At 35.3% G+C, this 21,767-nt stretch overlaps 1 protein-coding gene and 1 long non-coding RNA gene across 2 annotated transcripts in view; both read right to left on the reverse strand.

The window, feature by feature from the left end:
- Window positions 1–21,767, reverse strand: part of tmtc2b (transmembrane O-mannosyltransferase targeting cadherins 2b) — a 119,196-nt gene that overhangs the window by 90,695 nt on the left and 6,734 nt on the right. The window lies entirely within an intron of this gene.
- On the reverse strand, window positions 1,768–3,693 carry LOC144898591 (uncharacterized). Its single transcript, XR_013627469.1, has 3 exons — window positions 3,190–3,693; window positions 2,616–2,859; window positions 1,768–2,548 (listed from the first exon to the last, which is right to left on the reverse strand). It is a non-coding gene; the product is annotated as an uncharacterized LOC144898591 (long non-coding RNA).

The raw sequence follows: 21,767 nt of genomic DNA on the forward strand, positions 1-21,767 counted from the left end.
TATTTTAAAAAAATCATATTTTTTTTATTTTATTAAAAATATTTCTTTACATTTGTTCACTTCCTGCTTTCCTAATATAATTTATTTTTTTGATTTTTTTATTATTTTTGTATTTTATTTTAAAAAAATAATTTTACATTTGTTCACTTCCTGCTTTCCTAATATAGTTGTCCAAAAGGAGTGGGAAGAAGCAAAGCTTATTAAATCCTACCCCTCCATCTGGTACTTTTACAATCAGTAACTGTTACATTTGTTCACTTCCTGCTTTCCTAATATAATTTATTTTTAAAAAATCATTATTTTTTATTTTATTAAAAAATAATTTTACATTTGTTCACTTCCTGCTTTCCTAATATAATTTATTTTTTTGATTTTTTTATTATTTTTGTATTTTATTTAAAAAAAAGAATTTTACATTTGTTCACTTCCTGCTTTCCTAATATAGTTGTCCAAAAGGAGTAGGAAGAAGCAAAGCTTATTAAATCCTACCCCTCCATCTGGTACTTTTACAATCAGTAACTGTTACATTTGTTCACTTCCTGCTTTCCTAATATAGTTGTCCAAAAGGAGTAGGAAGAAGCAAAGCTTATTAAATCCTACCCCTCCATCTGGTACTTTTACAATCAGTAACTGTTACATTTGTTCACTTCCTGCTTTCCTAATATAATTTATTTTTTGATTTTTTTATTATTTTTGTATTTTATTTAAAAAATATTAATTTTACATGTGTTCACTTCCTGCTTTCCTAATATAATGTATTTTTAAAAAATCATTATTTTTTTATTTTATTAAAAAATAATTTTACATTTGTTCACTCCCTGCTTTCCTAATATAATTTATTTTTTTATTATTTTTGTATTTTATTTAAAAAAATTTTTTTTACATTTGTTCACTTCCTGCTTTCCTAATATAGTTGTCCAAAAGGAGTAGGAAGAAGCAAAGCTTATTAAATCCTACCCCTCCATCTGGTACTTTTACAATCAGTAACTGTTACATTTGTTCACTTCCTGCTTTCCTAATATAATTTATTTTTTGATTTTTTAATTATTTTTGTATTTTATTTAAAAAATATAAATTTTACATTTGTTCACTTCCTGCTTTCCTAATATAATTTATTTTTAAAAAATCATTATTTTTTTATTTTATTAAAAAATAATTTTACATTTGTTCACTTCCTGCTTTCCTAATATAATTAATTTTTTTGATTTTTTTATTATTTTTGTATTTTATTTAAAAAATATTAATTTTACATTTGTTCACTTCCTGCTTTCCTAATATAGTTGTCCAAAAGGAGTAGGAAGAAGCAAAGCTTATTAAATCCTACCCCTCCATCTGGTACTTTTACAATCAGTAACTGTTACATTTGTTCACTTCCTGCTTTCCTAATATAGTTAAGTTTTTAGTATAAGTTTTTAATTTTATTTATTTTATTTTTTCATATTTTCATTTTATTTTATTTTATTTTTGTTTTGGACCTTTGAACCCAGCGGCCTCAAGCAAGAGACCCAATCCGTCAGCCACCAAACCAAAACATTTGTACATTTGTTCACTTCCTGCTTTCCTAATATAGTATATGTTTTTTTTTTATTAAATTAAATTAAATTAAATTAAATTAAATTAAATTAAATTAAATTAAATTAAATTAAATTAAATTAAATTAAATTAAATTTTTGGACCTTTTCGTTTTGGACCTTTGAACCCAGCGGCATCCCATAATCAGTTCCCAGTTCCACATGTCCAAAAGAAGTAGTTTTTAGTAGTTTTTTGGCCTTGTCCGACTTATACTCCGGAGTGACTTATAGTCCGCAAAATACGTTAGCATGCTATGTTTTATGTTTACTTTGTTAAACATAAAAAACATCTCAGCATATCTACTTGGATTGGTGGAGAAAATATTTCCAATATGCGGTACAAGGACGGATTTTGCATAGTTTATACTTTGTAGATATTCTGGCAGAGTTGATGCTGCACAAAAACAAACAAAAACAAATAAAAACAATAAGGATTTATAATTTTATTCACCTCCAGCTGTTTAAATGCTTCCTGTTTCGAGGCCGAATGAAAGCGAAGATTTTCTATGAATGGATTCTACACATTCGGAATCTAACTACAAACCTTAGACCACCACGGATACATTAGCATACAATTGCTTGCATCGCTTGTTAGACACAATGCTCATTAGGAAGGAGACTGGGGAAAGGGGGGTGGGGGCGGATGGGCGCCTCGGGGGCTGTTTCTATCAAAGAACCGCAGCTTTCCAAGAAGGAATCTTCTCACTAGAAACTCACAGGCTTAAATTCTTCCAATCATTATCCGACATTTGGGAGGACTCAGGAAGGGGCTCTTCGGAAAAGCTATTCAAATGAAAATATGTAAATATGTATTATCTCGTTAGGAGTTAGTATTTAACCGTTTATTTAAAGCGCTATTTTAGCTTTCCGTGCTCCCTAAATAACATTCCGATCGGAAGGTACTTGTGGCGCCTACTTCACTTATACTCCAGTGTGACTTATGTATGTTTTTTTCTACCTAATGATGCACTTTTGGCCTTGTGCGAGTTATACTCTGCAGCGACTTATGTATGTTTTTTTTCTACCTAATTATGCATTTTTGGCCTTGTGCGACTTATACTCTAGTGTGACTTATGTATGTTTTTTTCTACCTAATTACGCATTTTGGCTTTGTACGACTTATACTCTGGAGCAACTTATGTATGTTTTTTTCTACCTAATTATGCATTTTTGGCCTTGTGCGACTTATACTCTGGAGCGACTTATGTATGTTTTTTTCTACCTAATTACACATTTTGACCTTGTGTGACTTATACTCCAGAGCGACTTATGTATGTTTTTTTTCTACCTAATTACGCATTTTTTGCCTTGTGTGACTTATACTCCGGAGCGACTTATGTATGTTTTTTTCTACCTAATTATGCATTTTTGGCTTTGTGCGACTTATACTCTGGAGCGACTTATGTATGTTTTTTTCTACCTAATTACACATTTTGGCCTTGTGTGACTTATACTCCGGAGCGACTTATGTATGTTTTTTTTCGACCTAATTACGCATTTTTGGCTTTGTGCGACTTATACTCCAGAGCGACTTATGTATGTTTTTTTCTACTTAATTATGCATTTTTGGCCTTGTGCGAATTATACTCTAGTGTGACTTATGTATGTTTTTTTCTACCTAATTACGCATTTTGGCTTTGTGCGACTTATACTCTGGAGCGACTTATGTATGTTTTTTTATCTAATTGTGTATTTTTGGCCTTGTGCGACTTATACTCTGGAGCGACTTATGTATGTTTTTTTCTACCTAATTACACATTTTGGCCTTGTGTGACTTATACTCCGGAGCGACTTATGTATGTTTTTTTTCGACCTAATTACGCATTTTTGGCCTTGTGTGACTTATACTCCAGAGCGACTTATGTATGTTTTTTCTACCTAATTATGCATTTTTGGCCTTGTGTGACTTATACTCCAGTGTGACTTATGTATGTTTTTTTTCGACCTAATTATGCATTTTTGGCTTTGTGCGACTTATACTCTGGAGCGACTTATGTATGTTTTCTTTCGACCTAATTACGCATTTTTGGCTTTGTACGACTTATACTCTGGAGCGACTTATGTATGTTTTTTTCTATCTAATTATGCATTTTTGGCCTTGTGCGACTTGTACTCTGGAGCGACTTATGTATGTTTTTTTCTACCTAATTATGCATTTTTGGCCTTGTACGACTTATACTCTGGAGCGACTTATGTATGTTTTTTTCGACCTAATTATGCATTTTTGGCCTTGTGCGACGTATACTCGGGAGCGACTTATAGTCCGGTAATTTTTTTAAATTGTTCATAAAAAAATATCGTAAAGACGAAGTTTGTGTTTTGTGTAGCGATTAATTAACATTCATTGCTATATAGGTCAAATTATGAGGAGGTAATGGAATCAAAATCGGATTTAAAAATTAATTGTTAGATTAATCGATGCATCGAAAAACTATTTTGTGGATTAATCGATGACAAAAATAATGGTTTAACCCAGCCTTACTATGTGTTGTGCCCACCGGTGGTGACGCTTGTGTGATATAACCTGCTGGACAACCAGGTCAAGGATTGAGCTGTCTGATTAATGGCGTCGGCATCGTGGATCACTTTGAGCGTCTACATGGAGTCAACGGGAACAGAGGTGACGTGAGTCCTCTTGTCTTCCTCAATTCCTCCAGGAATGGTTAACTGAGAAGAAGACACGCTCCTGACCTGGAAAACGGCTCAGAGTGCAGCTGAAGCTGTGACATACGTTGTTGGTTTTTTTTTTTTTTTTTGAGAAACCTCAGACGAGTAGCTGCGTTCCCCCTCCCCCTACGACTGCTTTTTGATCTGATGAAGGACACGAGTCCATCTGTTTCCTGCTCCGGAGAGCTGCAGCATTCCCAGTCATATCGGATGAAGAAAAACGACAAACGGAAGGATGCATCACCACGTTATTCCCGTGTTATGGCAAGCCGGAAATATTAGCATGCACGCTTTTTCCTCACAAGGGTTGCTGGAGCCTATCCCAGCCGCATTTGGCCCGCGGGCCGCGAGTTTGAGACCCCTGGTCTGGTGGCCAGCCAATCACAGGGCACATATAGACAAACAACCATTCACACTCACATTCATACCTATGGACAATTTGGAGTCGCCAATTATTTTTTAATTAAGTAATTATTTTTTACAATTCATTTATTTAAAAATGTAATTAATTTATTTTAAAAAATAATTAATTAATAAAAAAAATTATGAATGTATTTAAATAATTTATTAATTTCTTTAAATAATTATTTAATTTAAATAATTAATTACAAATATATAAACAGGTACCAATATGAGTTGGGAAAAAACCAGCGCACTTAATTAATTTATTGAAATAATTATTTTATTCATTTAAAAATTTTATTAATTAAATTTATATGTTTTTGGAATGGGAGGAAACAGGAGTACCCGGAGAAAACTCCACACAGACATGGCCGAGGGTGGAATTGAACCCTTGTCTCCTAGCTGTGAGGTCTGCGCGCTAACCACTCGACCGCCGTGCCGCTATCCGCATTTATTAACTAATATCTGCGAAGATCAGTGTTCGATTCTGCCAATCATCAAGCGGGAACCCATGTATCGATTGTGAGAGGCGTGGCTCTGTGGGTTAGCTTGGTGTGATAATGGACCACACATGGTCGTGTTCCAGATGCCGGATCTCGATGCTTGGACTCAGGACTCTCCCTCTCCATGCAACTTCCTCATAAAGGACTCTGCTCCTCAGCCTTTGTGTGGCCCCCTTTTCACTTAACCCCAACTCTTCTGGGGCCTTTGTGCTCCCCATTTAGGGGCCTGGTGCCTCTGGACCCACTCCCTCAATTTTATTCATCCCACCTACAATCTGCCACCAACCAGAATGCAGACATGCAATGAAAGGGAAGCTTTTTGTGTCTTGGGAGTATGTTGCATATTCATGTTTGTATGCACGGTTTACTGATTATTATAATAAAAAAAACTATATTAGGAAAGCAGGAAGTGAACAAATGTAACAGTTACTGATTGTAAAAGTACCAGATGGAGGGGTAGGATTTAATAAGCTTTGCTTCTTCCTACTCCTTTTGGACAAAAAATTAAATTAAATTAAATAAAAAAAAAATGTAACAGTTGTAACAGTTAGAAATGTAACAGTTACTGATTGTAAGGAAATACTGATTGTATGGTCATATCACCTTGTACTTCGGTACGTGACAAAAAATAAATATTAAAAAATTACAAATAATAAAAATAAAAAATATATATATATATATATATATATTTTTTTTTAAACTTTAACTGTATTAGGAAAGCAGGAAGTGAACAAATGTAACAGTTACTGATTGTAATGTCATGCTGATTGTATGGTCATATCACCTCGGTTCGTGACAAAAAACCCCAAAACAAAACAAAAACAAACTAAAACTATATTAGGAAAGCAGGAAGTGAACAAATGTAACAGTTACTGATTGTAATGTCATGCTGATTGTATGGTCATATCACCTCGGTTCGTGACAAAAAAAACCAAAACAAAACAAAAACAAACTAAAACTATATTAGGAAAGCAGGAAGTGAACAAATGTAACAGTTACTGATTGTAAAAGTACCAGATGGAGGGGTAGGATTTAATAAGCTTTGCTTCTTTCTACTCCTTTTTGGACATGTGGAACTGGGAACTGATTATGGGATGCATTTAATTGTAATCTGATGCATGTTCAAATGAAATTATTAATTAAAACAAAAAATGTAAAAGTTAAAACAGTTACAAATGTAACAGTTACTGATTGTAAGGAAATACTGATTGTATGGTCATATCACCTCGTACTTTGGTATTTGACAAAAAAATAAAAGTAAAAAATATAAAAATATAAAAAAATAAAATAAGTAAAATTAAATTAAAGATTTAAAAAAACTTAAACTATATTAGGAAAGCAGGAAGTGAACAAATGTAACAGATACTGATTGTAAGGTCGTACTGATTGTATGGTCATATCACCTTGTACTTCGGTATTTGACAAAAAAATAAAATTAAAAAATTACAAATAATAATAAAAAAAAACTAACTGTATTAGGAAAGCAGGAAGTGAACAAAAGTAACAGTTACTGATCGTAACGTCATACTGATTGTATGGCCACATCACCTCGTACTTCGGTACGTGACAAAACAAAACTAAACTAAACTAAAATTATATTAGGAAAGCAGGAAGTGAACAAATGTAACAATTACTAATTGTAAAAGTACCAGATGGAGGGGTAGGATTTAATAAGCTTTGCTTCTTCCTACTCCTTTTTGGACATGTGGAACTGGGAACTGATTATGGGATGCATTCAATTGTAATCTGATGCATGTTCAAATGAAATAAAACCATTACCAATTACCATTATAAAGATCCTCGTCTGCCACGCAATAAAATACGGAGCTCAACTCCCTCCAAGCTTTGTGATTTGTGACTAATTTCTTAAAAAGCCTTGTGCAATCAGACATAAAATACGAGCACGAGCCAATCAGCTTAAGGGCGAAACAGCACAGGAGGAAGCCAGAAGATGGGCACATTCCTCAATCATCCCATCATTAGCTGTATAGAAACCTTAAGAGCGGACTATTTCAGCCCCCCCCCCCCCCCCCCCCGGCCAACACAAGGCCTCCAGCAAGAACACAGCGTGAAAGCTTATTTAGACGCATCACATTAACGAATGGCAGCGTTCAAGGATGCAACTCTTGAGTGATCTCATTAGAAGCTATCACAACAGGCCAGTGTTCTCGTCGCTCTAAAGCCGGACTCGCTTCTTTAAACGTCCCCCGTTCGGGCTCCGCTTGCGGTCCTTAATTGAAGGCACATGTAAAGTGCCGGCATATGAGTGGAGCGGAATGTCACTGGCGGAGATTTGGTTACCTTCAGGGGGCCTTCTATGACAGACTGGACTAATGCACCGCTAAGGGATGCTAATGCTGCCTCATTAACTCCTACTTTTAAAATCAGTAACTGTTACATTTGTTCATTTCCTGTTTTCCTAATATAGTTTAAGTTTTTTTTTAATTATTATTATTTTTTAATTATTTTTATTTAGCTTTTATTTTTATTTAAATTTAATTTATTTATTTACATTTTTTTGTCACATACCGAAGTACGTGGTGATGTGACCATACAATCAGTATGACCTTACAATCAGTATCTGTTACATTTGTTCACTTCCTGCTTTCCTAATATAGTTTAAGTTTTTTTTTTTTTTTTTTTTTTTTTTAAATTTATTATTTTTATTTTTTTGTCACGTACCGAAGTACGAGGTGATGTGACCATACAATCAGTATGACCATACAATCAGTATCTGTTACATTTGTTCACTTCCTGCTTTCCTAATATAGTTAGTTTTTTTTTTTTTTTTATTTATCTTTTATTTTTATTTAAAAAAAATTATTATTTTTTTGTCACGTAACGAAGTACGTGGTGATATGACCATACAATCAGTATGACCTTACAATCAGTATCTGTTACATTTGTTCACTTCCTGCTTTCCTAATAGTTTAAGTTTAAAAAAAAAAATTAAATTTATTTTTATTTATCTTTTATTTTTTATTTAAACAATATTTTTTTTTTTTTTTGTCACGTACCAAAGTACGAGGTGATGTGACCATACAGTATGACCTTACAATCAGTATCTGTTACATTTGTTCACTTCCTGCTTTCCTAATATAGTTTAAGTTTTTTTTTTAATATATATATATTTTTTATCTTTTATTTTTAAAAACAAATCATTTTTATTTTTAAAATGTTTTATTATTGTAAAATTATTGTGAAATCAGAATCATAAGTTAGTTTTTATTATTTATATTTATTATTTATTTTTTATACATATTATGCACATAATAACATGCACATAAAATTCATTTTGTTATATTTCCAGTCCAACGCAGCCCCGCACACAACAAAAGTTCCTCCTGCACTAAAAGTGCATACATACGAATACATATATAAAAATATATACAGTAAAATATATATTTATACTGTATATATCCAATGTAGTGAAATGAATAAGCTACCAAATAATTTGGTTTTAATGGTTTTGGTTTTATTTTACATTTGGTCAAGTTGAAAACAGGTCTATTAAACTCCATCTTGGATTGGATAGCATTTGAGTCACGCAAGTGGACTTTTATAAAATATGTTGCGCTGGGAACAGATGCAGTTTTCTATATTTTTTCCCAAAAAATCCAATAGCAGGAAATGCTGTTTAAATACTTTGCATCGGTTTGTAGTAAGTTCAAGTCTATGGTAAAACTATATAAGACAATCAGTTCAGTGACCTGGATGTTTAAAACAGGAAAAATACTATATCGTTTTTCAAAGTTACTATTAAAGTTACACAAAATAGTTTTCTCATACAGTATTTTTGGCTAGCGTTTACAAGAATATAAGACCATGTGGTACAGACGAGTCATTACTTTTGATAACCGCTGACTTCTACGTCTTATTCTTCCGAGACGGTGCAGCGAATTCTGCAACCAGAAAATTCTGTTATAAGTCACATAAAACCTTGTAATTCTAGTCTAAGGAGTATGGAGATTTTATTACATTTCCATCATTAGAGGGAACGCTTTTCAAGCGTCATTGCAAGTTTTCTACATTTTGAAAGTTCGCCTTCAAATACGATCAAAGAATGGAAATCGTTTTGACATATGTGGCGAACATCAAAAAGCTTGACTCCGAAAAGAAACGTTGGAAATGAAAGATTTATGGATGATTAAAGCCAACATTGTTAATAGTCAAGGCGGCGTATTGTCTTAGTGTATTAATATTAAATTATGATGTCTTCATGAAAACAGTTCTTTTTCTGGGATTAATGTGCTTCGTAATGGAGGCTAGTTTTTATTGTTGAGTTCTTTAAGCCATTAAGCCGGTGCGATGACACAAACAATCCCTCTGAGAATAAAACTGTTAATTGCCCTCATTAAAATCAGTTTGTTTCACGTTTAAATAGCCGGTTAATGCTATTATTTTCACTTTAAAACCATTTTTACTAATGTGCACTAGTGCTGTACTATGCAGACGTACTGTATGTGGAATGGTGGTTTGGGTCATTGCATCTGTTTGTGTATTTCTATTCCTTAACTTTGAACTGAATTGGGTTCAAATTCTTAGACATTTGAATAATTTAATTTAATTTAATTTAATTTAATTTAATTTAATTTAATTTAATTTAATTTAATTTAATTTAATTTAATTTAATTTAATTTAATTTAATTTAAACAAAAAACTTATAACTACTTAAAACTATATAAGGAAAGCAGGAAGTGAACAAATGTAACAAGGATTAGTCCATTCATACAGAGGTTGTCTCTTTGTTGACGTCTGATTTCCTCAAAAGACACAATACAAGTGGTGCTTGGGTTAGAAACATGTTCCATTCCTACCGGTACTACAGGTAATTTTAGTATAAGTCAAAACTGATACCCAAATGAACACTGATCCTTTAACATGCTCAAGGATTAGTCCATTCATACAGAGGTTGTCGCTCAAAAGACACAATACAAGTGGTGCTTGGGTTAGAAACATGTTCCATTCCTACCGGTACTGCAGGTAATTTTGGTATAAGTCAAAACTGATACCCAAATGAACACTGATCCTTTAACATGCTCAAGGATTAGTCCATTTATACAGAGGTTGTGTCTTTATTGACGTCTGATTTCCTCAAAAGATGCAATATAGGTGGTCATTGTGTTAGAAACATGTTCCATTCCTACCGGTACTACAGGTAATTTTAGTGTAAGTCAAAAGTGATACCCAAATGAACACTGATTCTTGAACATGCTCAAGGATTAGTCCATTCAGACAGAGGTTGTCTCTTTGTTGACGTCTGATTTCCTCAAAAGACACAATACAAGTGGTCCTTTTGTTAGAAACATGTTCCATTCCTACCGGTAATACTGGTAATTTAAGTATAAGTCAAAACTGATACCAAAATGAACACTGATCCTTTAACATGCTCAAGGATTAGTCCATTCATACAGAGGTTGTCTCTTTGTTGACGTCTGATTTCCTCAAAAGATGCAATATAGGTGGTCATTGGGTTGGAAACATGTTCCATTCCTACCGGTAATTTTAGTATAAGTGAACACTGATCCTTTAACATCCTCAAGGATCAGTCCATTCATACAGAGGTTGTCTCTTTGTTGACGTCTGATTTCGTGGTCGTTGGGTTAGAAACATGTTCCATTCCTACCGTTACTACAGATAATTTTAGTATAAGTCAAAACTGATACCCAAAATGAACACTGATCCTTTAACATGCTCAAGGATTAGTCCATTCATACAGAGGTTGTCTCTTTGTTGACGTCTGATTTCCTCAAAAGATGCAATATAGGTGGTCATTGGGTTAGAAACATGTTCCATGCCTACCGCTAATTTTAGTATAAGTGATCACTGATCCTTGAACATGCTCAAGGATTAGTCCATTCATACAGAGGTTGTCTCTTTGTTGACGTCTGATTTCATGGTCGTTGGGTTAGAAACATGTTCCATTCCTACCGGTACTACAGATAATTTTAGTATAAGTCAAAACTGACACCAAAATGAACATTGATCCTTTAACATGCTCAAGGATTAGTCCATTCATACAGAGGTTGTCTCTTTGTTGACGTCTGATTTCCTCAAAAGATGCAATATAGGTGGTCATTGGGTTAGAAACATGTTCCATTCCTACCGGTAATTTTAGTATAAGTGAACACTGATCCTTTAACATCCTCAAGGATCAGTCCATTCATACAGAGGTTGTCTCTTTGTTGACGTCTGATTTCGTGGTCGTTGGGTTAGAAACATGTTCCATTCCTACCGGTACTACAGATAATTTTAGTATAAGTCAAAACTGACACCAAAATGAACACTGATCCTTTAACATGCTCAAGGATTAGTCCATTCATACAGAGGTTGTCTCTTTGTTGACGTCTGATTTCCTCAAAAGATGCAATATAGGTGGTCATTGGGTTAGAAACATGTTCCATTCCTACCGGTAATTGTAGTATAAGTGAACACTGATCCTTGAACATGCTCAAGGATTAGTCCATTCATACAGAGGTTGTCTCTTTGTTGACGTCTGATTTCGTAGTCGTTGGGTTAGAAACATGTTCCATTCCTACCGGTACTACAGATAATTTTAGTATAAGTCAAAACTGATACCCAAAATGAACACTGATCCTTTAACATGCTCAAGGATTAGTCCATTCATACAGAGGTTGTCTCTTTGTTGACGTCTGATTTCCTCAAAAGATGCAATATAGGTGGTCATTGGGTTAGAAACATGTTCCATTCCTACCGGTAATTGTAGTATAAGTGAACACTGATCCTTTAACATCCTCAAGGATCAGTCCATTCATACAGAGGTTGTCTCTTTGTTGACGTCTGATTTCGTGGTCGTTGGGTTAGAAACATGTTCCATTCCTACCGGTACTACAGATAATTTTAGTATAAGTCAAAACTGATACCCAAAATGAACACTGATCCTTTAACATGCTCAAGGATTAGTCCATTCATACAGAGGTTGTCTCTTTGTTGACGTCTGATTTCCACAAAAGATGCAATATAGGTGGTCATTGGGTTAGAAACATGTTCCATTCCTACCGGTAATTTTAGTATAAGTGAACACTGATCCTTTAACATGCTCAAGGATTAGTCCATTCATACAGAGGTTGTCTCTTTGTTGACGTCTGATTTCGTGGTCGTTGGGTTAGAAACATGTTCCATTCCTACCGGTACTACAGATAATTTTAGTATAAGTCAAAACTGACACCAAAATGAACACTGATCCTTTAACATGCTCAAGGATTAGTCCATTCATACAGAGGTTGTCTCTTTGTTGACGTCTGATTTCCTCAAAAGATGCAATATAGGTGGTCATTGGGTTGGAAACATGTTCCATTCCTACCGGTAATTTTAGTATAAGTGAACACTGATCCTTTAACATCCTCAAGGATCAGTCCATTCATACAGAGGTTGTCTCTTTGTTGACGTCTGATTTCGTGGTCGTTGGGTTAGAAACATGTTCCATTCCTACCGCTACTACAGATAATTTTAGTATAAGTCAAAACTGACACCAAAATGAACACTGATCCTTTAACATGCTCAAGGATTAGTCCATTCATACAGAGGTTGTCTCTTTGTTGATGTCTGATTTCCTCAAAAGACACAATACAAGTGGTCCTTGGGTTAGAAACATGTTCCATTCCTACCGGTAATTTTAGTATAAGTAAACACTGATCCTTGAACATGCTCAAGGATTAGTCCATTCATACAGAGGTTGTCTCTTTGTTGACGTCTGATTTCGTGGTCGTTGGGTTAGAAACATGTTCCATTCCTACCGGTACTACAGATAATTTTAGTATAAGTCAAAACTGACACCAAAATGAACACTGATCCTTTAACATGCTCAAGGATTAGTCCATTCATACAGAGGTTGTCTCTTTGTTGACGTCTGATTTCCTCAAAAGATGCAATATAGGTGGTCATTGGGTTAGAAACATGTTCCATTCCTACCGGTAATTTTAGTATAAGTGAACACTGATCCTTGAACATGCTCAAGGATTAGTCCATTCATACAGAGGTTGTCTCTTTGTTGACGTCTGATTTCGTGGTCGTTGGGTTAGAAACATGTTCCATTCCTACCGGTACTACAGATAATTTTAGTATAAGTCAAAACTGACACCAAAACTAACACTGATCCTTTAACATGCTCAAGGATTAGTCCATTCATACAGAGGTTGTCTCTTTGTTGACGTCTGATTTCCTCAAAAGATGCAATATAGGTGGTCATTGGGTTAGAAACATGTTCCATTCCTACCGGTAATTGTAGTATAAGTGAATACTGATCCTTGAACATGCTCAAGGATTAGTCCATTCATACAGAGGTTGTCTCTTTGTTGACGTCTGATTTCGTGGTCGTTGGGTTAGAAACATGTTCCATTCCTACCGGTACTACAGATAATTTTAGTATAAGTCAAAACTGATACCCAAAATGAACACTGATCCTTTAACATGCTCAAGGATTAGTCCATTCATACAGAGGTTGTCTCTTTGTTGACGTCTGATTTCCTTAAAAGATGCAATATAGGTGGTCATTGGGTTAGAAACATGTTCCATTCCTACCGGTAATTTTAGTATAAGTGAACACTGATCCTTTAACATGCTCAAGGATTAATCCATTCATACAGAGGTTGTCTCTTTGTTGACGTCTGATTTCGTGGTTGTTGGGTTAGAAACATGTTCCATTCCTACCGGTACTACAGATAATTTTAGTATAAGTCAAAACTGATACCCAAAATGAACACTGATCCTTTAACATGCTCAAGGATTAGTCCATTCATACAGAGGTTGTCTCTTTGTTGACGTCTGATTTCCTCAAAAGACGCAATATAGGTGGTCATCGGGTTAGAAACATGTTCCATTCCTACCGGTAATTGTAGTATGAGTGAACACTGATCCTTGAACATGCTCAAGGATTAGTCCATTCATACAGAGGTTGTCTCTTTGTTGACGTCTGATTTCGTGGTCGTTGGGTTAGAAACATGTTCCATTCCTACCGGTACTACAGATAATTTTAGTATAAGTCAAAACTGATACCCAAAATGAACACTGATCCTTTAACATGCTCAAGGATTAGTCCATTCATACAGAGGTTGTCTCTTTGTTGACGTCTGATTTCCTCAAAAGATGCAATATAGGTGGTCATTGGGTTGGAAACATGTTCCATTCCTACCGGTAATTGTAGTATAAGTGAACACTGATCCTTGAACATGCTCAAGGATTAGTCCATTCATACAGAGGTTGTCTCTTTGTTGACGTCTGATTTCGTGGTCGTTGGGTTAGAAACATGTTCCATTCCTACCGGTACTACAGATAATTTTAGTATAAGTCAAAACTGATACCCAAAATGAACACTGATCCTTTAACATGCTCAGTGTTTGAAACGTAGAGATCATATTTCTCGTATCGGATGACATTTTTAGGACATATTTGGACCAAAAAAAACCGGATTCTAACCATAAGATAACACACATGTTTCAAATGCTAACCTCATGACGGTTCATGCACTAAAGATGTCTTCCTCTTTCCGCTCCACTGCCATGCTCAAAGCTTCTCCGGGCACTTAAGCCCCACATGCAATAAACATCAGAGAGCGAGTGGCCTCCGTGGTGATGTTCCATGATTTAAGCTCATCCCTCAGTGGTGCCTTGAGTCTCCTTATGGTAAAAGCTTTGGGAATACGGATGACAAAAACCCTCAACACTGCAATCCATTCACTTATTTGTAGCCTCTTTGTATGGACATTCCATCCCGCCCTGCATGTGGTGGGGGGTTCCTTCTTGAACCCCTCTGTGGGTCAAAGCGGAATACATTAGCAGCCCGGTGTTGGGCAAAACCAGAAGGGTCCTTGCATGGAATCTTGTATCTTCGTCTATACTGATGTTGTTTCCGTAGAAACACAAACGTTCTAAGGAGGAACAAATCAAACAAATTTATGACCGTGAATCCGAAAAGGTCAAACTAAGACAAAAAGCCCTCCTGTTGTGAAGAGAGGCGATTGTTCAGTGGTTTCTTCTAACGGAGACTGAATGACTAGCAATGCATTCGACATGGGTCAGGATGAGGGTAAACATGAAGGTAGAAGAACACGCTGGAGAACAAACAGCCTCTTCTGGTCGGACTGTTGGACTTTTAATCGATTCTGTTTGCTTTAATAGCAAAATGAGACTGACAAATCAGATTTTGATACTTCTGACCAGAGGTTAGCTTCCATGCTTGTTGCTTTGTTTGGGTTGCAGGATTTTGCAGAAACCACAATTACGACTTATACTCCAGTGCGACTTATGTATGTTTTTCTTCTACCTAATTATGCATTTTTGGCCTTGTGCGACTTATACTCTGGAGCGACTTATGTATGTTTTTTTTCTACCTAATTATGCATTTTTTGCCTTGTGCGACTTATACTCCGGAGCGACTTATGTATGTTTTTTTTCTACCTAATTATGTATTTTTAGCCTTTTGGAACTTATACTCTGAGCGACTTATGTATGTTTTTTTTCTACCTAATTATGCATTTTGGCCTTGTGGAACTTATACCTCAGCTCGACTTATGTATGTTTTTTTCTACTTAATTGTGCATTTTTGGCCTTGTGAGACTTATACTCCAGTGCGACTTATGTATGTTTTTTTTCTACCTAATTATGCATTTTTGGCCTTGTGCGACTTATACTCTGGAGCGACTTATGTATGTTTTTTTCTACCTAATTATGCATTTTTAGCCTTTTGGAACTTATACTCTGGAGCGACTTATGTATGTTTTTTTTCTATCCAATTATGCATTTTTGGCCTTGTGCTACTTATACTCCGGAGCGACTTATGTATGTTTTTTTCTACCTAATTATGCATTTTTGGCCTTGTGCGACTTATATTCCAGTGCGACTTATGTATGTTTTTTTCTACCTAATTATACATTTTTGGCCTCGTGCGACTTATACTCTGGAGCGACTTATGTATGTTTTTCTTCTACCTAATTATGCATTTTTGGCCTTGTGCGACTTATACTCCGGAGCGACTTATGTATGTTTTTTTCTACCTAATTATGCATTTTTGGCCTCGTGCGACTTATACGCTAGAGTGACTTATGTATGTTTTTTTCGACCCAATTATGCATTTTCGGCCTTGTGTGACTTATACTCCAGTGCAACTTATGTATGTTTTTTTTTCTACCTAATTATGCATTTTGGCCTCGTGCGACTTATACACTAGAGTGACTTATGTATTTTTCTACCTAATTATGCATTTTCGGCCTTGTGTGACTTATACTGCAGTGCGACTTATGTATTTTTCTACCTAATTATGCATTTTCGGCCTTGTGTGACTTATACTGCAGTGCGACTTATGTATGTTTTTTTTCTACCTAATTATGCATTTTTGGCCTTGTGGGACTTATACGCTAGAGCGACTTATGTATGTTTTTTTTCTACCTAATTATGCATTTTTGGCCTTGTGCGACTTATACTTTGGAGCGACTTATGTATGTTTTTTTTCTACCTAATTATGCATTTTTGGCCTTCTGCGACTTATACTCTGGAGCGACTTATGTATGTTTTTTTCTACCTAATTATGCATTTTTGGCCTCGTGCGACTTATACGCTAGAGTGACTTATGTATGTTTTTTTTCTACCTAATTATGCATTTTGGCCTCGTGCGACTTATACACTAGAGTGACTTATGTATTTTTCTACCTAATTATGCATTTTCGGCCTTGTGTGACTTATACTGCAGTGCGACTTATGTATGTTTTTTTTCTACCTAATTATGCATTTTTGGCCTTGTGGGACTTATACGCTAGAGCGACTTATGTATGTTTTTTTTCTACCTAATTATGCATTTTTGGCCTTGTGCGACTTATACTTTGGAGCGACTTATGTATGTTTTTTTTCTACCTAATTATGCATTTTTGGCCTTCTGCGACTTATACTCTGGAGCGACTTATGTATGTTTTTTTCTACCTAATTATGCATTTTTGGCCTCGTGCGACTTATACGCTAGAGTGACTTATGTATGTTTTTTTTCTACCTAATTATGCATTTTTGGCCTTGTGTGACTTATAGTCTGGAGCGACTTATGTATGTTTTTTTCTACCTAATTATGCATTTTTGGCCTTGTGTGACTTATACTCCGGAGTGACTTATAGTCCAGAAAATACGATATATAATACAATATAAACTAGGGTTCCACTGTACTCACCATCAATATCTATCCTCCTCGGAATCTACATCACAGAATGTTCTTATGTAAACACTACATTTAGAAATGTATTTTGGGGTTTGAGGATCCCTTATTATTCTGTCAGAGAACTGATCCTCAGACTTAAGGGGCTGGTAAAAGGAAAACAGTCATTTTCTCTCTCCCCAAACTTCCTTGTCAAATCAAAAATAAACTGGTGCAAATTGTGTGTATCCATCCCGGAGAGGAAGCGCTCACTTGGAGGGGGAAGTGACATGCGAAGGTCAGTGATGAGAAGAAACACCACGGCCGGAGTGACTTGGGGTCACCGCCGCTCAGCCAAAATAAACCAGTCGTGCAAACCATCAAGCATCCATCAATCTGTCTCTGCCGCGATGTTATTCCCAATGACAGCGAGCGAACGAGAAGGAGTCGGTGAGAAAGTTGGCTCCGTTTGTGAAATACAATCCGGCACAAGTGGATTTACCATCTGGAAAGATTTCACACTCATCTGCCTCATGAGGACCCAACAACCTGCACCCGAAATCCATATTTGACAGGTCAATAAAATACGGAAAATCCACAGAAATGAAACCATCTTTGACATTTATCAAAGCAGTCTCTAAGCAAAAAATGCCACTTATACTCCGGAGCGACTTATGTATGTTTTTTTTCTACCTAATTATGCATTTTTGGCCTTGTGCGACTTATACTCTGGAGCGACTTATGTATATTTTTTTTCTACCTAATTATGCATTTTTGGCCTCGTGCGACTTATACACTGGAGCGACTTATGTCTTTTTTTTTCTACCTAATTATGCATTTTTGGCCTTGTGCGACTTATACTCTGGAGCAACTTATGTATGTTTTTTGATACCTAATTATGCATTTTAGGCCTTGTGCGACTTATACTATAGAGCGACTTATGTATGTTTTTTTTTCTCCCTAATTATGCATTTTTGGCCTTGTGCGACTTATACTCTGGAGCGACTTATGTATGTTTTTTTCTACCTCATTATGCATTTTTGGCCTTGTGCGACTTATACTCTGGAGCAACTTATGTATGTTTTTTGATATCTAATTATGCATTTTAGGCCTTGTGCGACTTATACTATAGAGCGACTTATGTATGTTTTTTTTTCTACCTAATTATGCATTTTTGGCCTTGTGCGACTTATACTCTGGAGCAACTTATGTATGTTTTATTCTACCTAATTATGCATTTTAGGCCTTGTGCGACTTATACTATAGAGCGACTTATGTATGTTTTTTTTTCTCCCTAATTATGCATTTTTGGCCTTGTGCGACTTATACTCTGGAGCGACTTATGTATGTTTTTTTCTACCTAATTATGCATTTTTGGCCTTGTGCGACTTATACTCTGGAGCGACTTATGTATGTTTTTTTCTACCTAATTATGCATTTTCGGCCTTGAGCGACTTATGTATTTTTTTTCTACCTAATTATGCATTTTTGGCCTTGTGCGACTTATACTCCGGAGCGACTTATGTATGTTTTTTTCTACCTCATTATGCATTTTTGGCCTTGTGCGACTTATACTCTTGAGTGACTTATGTATTTTTTTTCTACCTAATTATGCATTTTTGGCCTTGTGCGACTTATACTCTGGAGCGACTTATGTATGTTTTTTTTCTACCTAAGTATGCATTTTTGGCCTTAAGCGACTTATGTATGTTTTTTTTTCTACCTAATTATGCATTTTTGGCCTTGTGCGACTTATACTCTGGAGCGACTTATGTATGTTTTTTTCTACCTAAGTATGCATTTTTGGCCTTAAGCGACTTATGCATGTTTTTTTCTACCTAATTATGCATTTTTGGCCTTGTGCGACTTATACTCTGGAGCAACTTATGTATGTTTTTTGATACCTAATTATGCATTTTTGGCCTTGTGCGACTTATACTCTGGAGCAACTTATGTATGTTTTTTGATACCTAATTATGCATTTTAGGCCTTGTGCGACTTATACTATAGAGCGACTTATGTATGTTTTTTTTTCTCCCTAATTATGCATTTTTGGCCTTGTGCGACTTATACTCTGGAGCGACTTATGTATGTTTTTTTCTACCTCATTATGCATTTTTGGCCTTGTGCGACTTATACTCTGGAGCAACTTATGTATGTTTTTTGATACCTAATTATGCATTTTAGGCCTTGTGCGACTTATACTATAGAGCGACTTATGTATGTTTTTTTTTCTCCCTAATTATGTATTTTTGGCCTTATACTTCGTTCTTTGGGTCGTAGGACCACACAGCCTTTTCCCCTTACAATGGACAAAGCCTATATCACTGACCCGGTCAACTTGTGTCATAACCTTAATGAAACGATCCAGCCCAGCAGCACAAACTGGGTCTAACAAGGACAGAAAAACGCTGCATATCTGAGAGTGTATACTTTAAAAAGGAAAAAAGGGGGCAAAAGGGGCAAACTACAGCATCTTATTGAGATATGGGAGTCAAGGGAGTTTGAGTTTCTGACCGCTCCGGGATCTCCGCTTCCATTGTGTGCCCCCTCTCATCCACCGCGCCGTTAATCCCATTAATATGAAGAGGGCCAAGAGCCTGAGAGTGTCCACAGCTTAAGAGACATCAGGACGCATTAGCGTTCAAAATACCAACCCTTGTCTAGACCTGCTAAGTACGCAGACCCGGGAGTCAAATAACGGGAAAATAACCTATCGCTACTATTTACCGATCACTTTTTTTTCCCTTTGGGAATGCTTGGGAAAAGCTGACGCAACAGATGTACCACGTTATTGGATCTAAATCCCTCTAATCTCATTTTGTTGGTCAAAGAGCACATCAGATCCGTCTTTTTCACGCCGAGTATTCCTTGGCAGCGTCAAAGCTTTTCTCGCATTACCGGGTATCGGCGTTGAATATTCGCTCAGCAATACTGACCATGTGAAGGATTTACTTGTTTGATGATGCAGCCCTCGTGTTGCGTTTTATTCCCATCTAAGGCGATTATTATCTGCCTGTGCGCCGCTACGACCACGTGGCGTATTAGGAAGAGATAATCTGCTGGCTTTTAATTAAAACACATGGCAAATAGACTCAAGAACAACCAAACGGGGGCGAATGGCTGACACGTTTTGGCGATCTTTAACGCTTAAACGAATTTTTACATGACTTCCCGTTGCACATCGGTCGAGTCATCGTAAAGCGTCAAAGCTTGTTCCTGTCCGGCTTATGTAAAGTGAGGGATTTGAAGACACTGCTAGCTTGACCGAGTCACGGCCCGCCAATGTGGAACGTCACAAATAATCAGTTGAAGCGGGTAATAACTCCTCATACGCGGCATCAAACATCGGCAGATTGCTGATGGGCAGCTTGTCGGGTATCCTCAGGTCCTCAGTACCAGTTTTATCATATTAAATCAGTTTTAATTTAATTTAATTTAATTTAATTTAATTTAATTTAATTTAATTTAATTTAATTTTACAATCAGTAACTGTTATATTTGTTCACTTCCTGCTTTCCTAATATAGTTTTAATTTAATTTAATTTTACAATCAGTAACTGTTACATTTGTTCACTTCCTGCTTTCCTCATATAGTTTTAGTTTTTTTAATTTAATTTAATTTTACAATCGGTAACTGTTACATTTGTTCACTTCCTGCTTTCCTAATATAGTTTTAGTTTTTTGTTTTAATTTAATTTAATTTAATTTTACAATCAGTAACTGTTACATTTGTTCACTTCCTGCTTTCCTTATGTAGTTTTAGTTTTTTAATTTAATTTAGATTTACAATCAGTAACTGTTATATTTGTTCACTTCCTGCTTTCTTAATATAGTTTTTTTTTTTTTATTTTAATTTAATTTTTTGATTTGGACCCAGCGGCCTCAAGTAAGAGACACAATCCGGCAGCCACCAAACCAAAACCCTAACCATAACCCGAACCCTAACCCAAAATAAAATTAAATAAAATTATGTGTGTGACAAAAAAATAATTTTCATTTAATTTATTCTATATTAGGAAAGCAGGAAGTGAACAAATGTAACAGTTACTGATTGTAAAAGTACCAGATGGAGGGGTAGGATTTAATAAGCTTTGCTTCTTCCTACTCCTTTTGGACAATTATATTAGGAAAGCAGGAAGTGAACAAATGTAAAAAAAAAAAAATTTTTATAAAATACTAAATTAATAAAAAAATTAATTATATTAGGAAAGCAGGAAGTGAACAAATGTAACAGTTACTGATTGTAAAAGTACCAGATGGAGGGGTAGGATTTAATAAGCTTTGCTTCTTCCTACTCCTTTTGGACAACGATATTAGGAAAGCAGGAAGTGAACAAATGTAAAATTAATTTTTTTAAATAAAATACAAAAATAATAAAAAATCAAAAAACATAAATTATATTAGGAAAGCAGGAAGTGAACAAATGTAAAATTATTTTTTAAATAAAATAAAAAAATAATGATTTTTTAAAAAATAAATTATATTAGGA

Source organism: Doryrhamphus excisus, linkage group LG6 (assembly GCF_037039965.1).
Source record: "Doryrhamphus excisus strain RoL-2023G ecotype Guam linkage group LG6, RoL_Dexc_Guam_v1.1, whole genome shotgun sequence".
NCBI lineage: Eukaryota > Metazoa > Chordata > Actinopteri > Syngnathiformes > Syngnathidae > Doryrhamphus > Doryrhamphus excisus.